This window comes from Cynara cardunculus (genome assembly GCF_001531365.2).
Source record: "Cynara cardunculus var. scolymus isolate 2C chromosome LG 12, CcrdV1, whole genome shotgun sequence".
NCBI classification, from domain to species: Eukaryota; Viridiplantae; Streptophyta; class Magnoliopsida; order Asterales; family Asteraceae; genus Cynara; species Cynara cardunculus.
The window spans coordinates 5,224,971-5,226,241 of NC_037539.1; positions in this window are offsets into that span (position 1 = coordinate 5,224,971).

Here is a 1,271-nt window from a genome sequence, read left to right on the forward strand (position 1 = left end):
TATATATATATATATATATATATATATATATAGGCCCATTCAAGGGAGAACTGATTAGTTTGTGGTAACTGTGAGATCCAATCTCAACCACAAATCGATGGATAAATTAGGAAATTAATAATTATGATAGTTTGAGTTAAAATTATAATTAGAGAGCATATTAGGTATTTAAAAAAAACTCCTCTCTTCTCTCTCATCTCTCCGACCTCCAATCTCCAGTGAACATTAATCCGACAGGTACCAAGTAATCACAAAGATACACAATATGATACCCATTGTGATATACTATGATACCATTGTGATATACTATGATACCATTGTGATACCAACCATGATATCAACTCAAACCTAAAAAAGAAAGATACACAATGTGATACCCATTGTAATACACAATTTGATACCCATTTCACCGGAAGCCGGAGATTGGAGATCGGAGAGATGAGAGAGGAGAGAGAAGAGAGGAGTTTTTTAAAATATCTAATATGCCCTCTAATTATAATTTTAACTCAAACTATTATAATTATTAATTTCTTAATTTATTCGTTGATTTGTGGTTGAGATTGGATCTCACAGTTATCACAAACTAATCAGTTTTCATTTGACAAAAAAATTATAAATTATTCTTTATGCATAAAGTACTGTTTATTGATACCTATTACTTAAAATTCAATATTACAAATTGATTGTGCTTAAGTACAATTTATTAAAGCACTATGTTTGAATTCGTGTAACTAATTGCAGATAAATATAAGATAAACATATCATTTTAAATGAAAAAAAATCAAAATTATGATAAAGATAATCATTGAGTTTTAACAGAATAATTAATTATTATCTTCAAATATTATACGATTAAATCAAAAATAAATTACTTTGTTAATAAACTTAAATTAACATAAAGAAATTGAATTGAAGAAGTTACACAAAAAATGAGAACTTTTGAATAGTTAATTTGATAATAATATCGATATATTTTTTTCAAATTTTTATGATATATTTAAATTTATGTTTTATTCCAAAATGAAAACAATATTGTTTTCTCAAAAACACATAGAATCGTACTATAATATCGATAGAGACAAATAATAAAACAAAACATTAAAATCGAGATGTATCTCGCTACATTACTCGAATACCCTTCTAGTTATCTATACTATCTTATAAAGCATTTGGCTAAAATTCTTAAAAACTCTTAAAACTATTAAACCCTCATCCCTATCCGATTTCATCCCATAWCTGAATTCGTGTAACTAACTGCAGATAAACACAAT